General features: G+C 33.2%; 1 pseudogene; it reads right to left on the bottom strand.

Annotated features, from left to right (window-relative positions):
• Nucleotides 1–1,549: 1,549 nt before the first annotated feature.
• The window catches only part of LOC111742028, a 3,230-nt pseudogene continuing 2,592 nt past the window's right edge, over nucleotides 1,550–2,187 (bottom strand).

The raw sequence follows: 2,187 nt of genomic DNA, 5'->3' as shown, positions 1-2,187 counted from the left end.
GGTAAATATAAAAGCTAAATTTTTATAAAGAAGTCTTAAAGTTTAAAAAGAATAGGACACATTTTCCCAAGAAAGATTTGACTCTTTATTTTTAAAAGACCTGACTGTGTTGAAGACAAGATTATTGTTGAAAGGAGTGACCTGAGTATATCCCCAGGAAATACAAATTCCAAGGATAAAAAGGAAATCTTTCATTTTCCAGATTGGAGGAAAATGATGATCTATGAAGAAAAAAGAAAACCAGGATCAGATTAGTTATTTCATTTAATAGTTCTATTGTCCATTTCCTAATAATTCGTGTGTTGTGTGGCTTTTGTCTTTGGACAGAATTACTAAATAAAACCAATATCTGGGTATTTTTTTAAAATTATGAACAAATAATAAAAAATAAACTCTTTTTAATAAAAGGAACTATTAGCAACAGATATACAGATTATAAGAATGAAAGACTATTATTATATTTGAAATCATAAATAAAATTGGTAATTATTCTGAAAAAAATTACTAAAATTGATGCAAGATAAAACCTAAATAGAATAACAAATAAATATTAAAAAATTTTAAGTAGAATATCCCTCCAAAAATCCCTGAACTTAGTTATTATTACTGGTGATTTTTTAAAAAACTTTTTAATGAAAAGAAAAAAAAGACCATTACAAATTTCTATAAAATTCTACAAACATAAAATAATATTAAAGGCTACACAATTCCAAGCAGATATAAAAGTGACACAAAACCTAAAGTATACATTATAAAAATTTATAGATCAATATTATTTACAAATATAGATATAAAAATCTCAACTATAACAGTAAATGAAATTCAGTAGCTAATTTAAAGACCTGGCAATTATAATCAAATAGAGATTATTTCCAGAAAGTAAGGACAGATCAGTACTAGAAACTGTAATAACTTCAACAATATGCCAAGTAAAAAAACGTCAGACAATCATCATAAAAAGATGAAACGATACTCAGTAAAATTCAATACCTACTATTTATAAAACGCCTTCAAATAATGGAAATAGAGAATGTCTTACTCAACATATAAATATTTGTTTTAAACAAACACCATGCTTAAAGTTAATACCACTAGACACAACTAGTAAAATCAAGCATAAAACAAACACATTCACAGCTATGTTCTGAAAAGCAATAAAAGGGAAAGAGAAAAAAATATATACATATATATATGAAAGAAAACAAAAAGAATTACTATTTATAGGAAATCAATTGAAAAATTTTGAATTAATTTTAAAGAATCAATAAAATTTCCAGATAAAGATATGGAATGTTTCATGCTGAAAAAAACCCATTCCCAATAGAACAAAATATATGAAGGCAGAATTTTTTTTCTTTTTTTTACAAAACAAAAACTAGTTAGTGTTGAAAAACACGGAAAATCTTGAGTTCTGAATGTGTAGTACTTCCAAGGTCTCTTGATCAAACAGGGCAACAGCAGGCAAGGAAGCTGACCCAGGGGCCAATCCAGATCTTACTCAAGAGCATCTCCCAGAGCAAGGGAAGGCCTGAGTCAGTCTTGCTCAGGACTATATGTCCCCAGGCAGTGAGATTACCATGGGAAGCTTGGGCTTATTGGTGGGGCATGTGGAAACATTCTCAATCTTTCTCATCGCTAGAAGCCCATCAATGATTTCTCCAAACACTACATGTTTCCCACCAAGCCCATCACACCTAGGGTAGGTCATGAAGAACTAGTTAGTGGCCATTTGTACTGAAACCACTGTTTGCCATGGAAAGCAAGCCTGGAGCTGGGTGTCTAAGTTTAAAATTTTCATCTGCAAATGGCCCCCAGTAAATACTGGCAACCACAGCACCATCTCCGTTAACAACATCTCTACCCTGAATCATGAAATCCTTTATGACCCTGTGGAAAGTGTTCCCTTTGTACCCTACTGGAACTCTCTCTTTTTTGAATTCTCCAGTGCAAAACTAACTAAAGTTCTTGGCTGTCTTGGGCATGACATCTGCAAAGCTCAATCTTCATGCAGCCAACATCCTACAACCCGCAGGAGACAGTCAGAAGGCACAGTCCAAGACCATGAAGGCTTCACCGAGATGGGACCCTGAAGAGCTAACCCTTCCCTCCCCCATGACTTGATCTCTCTCACCTCTGCCTCCGTAACCTATCCTTTCCTTCCGCCCAGTCCTTCTGCAGGCAGAGTGC

This window comes from Pteropus vampyrus, unplaced genomic scaffold (assembly GCF_000151845.1).
Source record: "Pteropus vampyrus isolate Shadow unplaced genomic scaffold, Pvam_2.0 Scaffold85, whole genome shotgun sequence".
Classification (NCBI taxonomy): domain Eukaryota; kingdom Metazoa; phylum Chordata; class Mammalia; order Chiroptera; family Pteropodidae; genus Pteropus; species Pteropus vampyrus.
The sequence above is the reverse complement of the archived record's forward strand: the minus strand, read 5'-3'. Positions and strand labels throughout refer to the sequence as shown.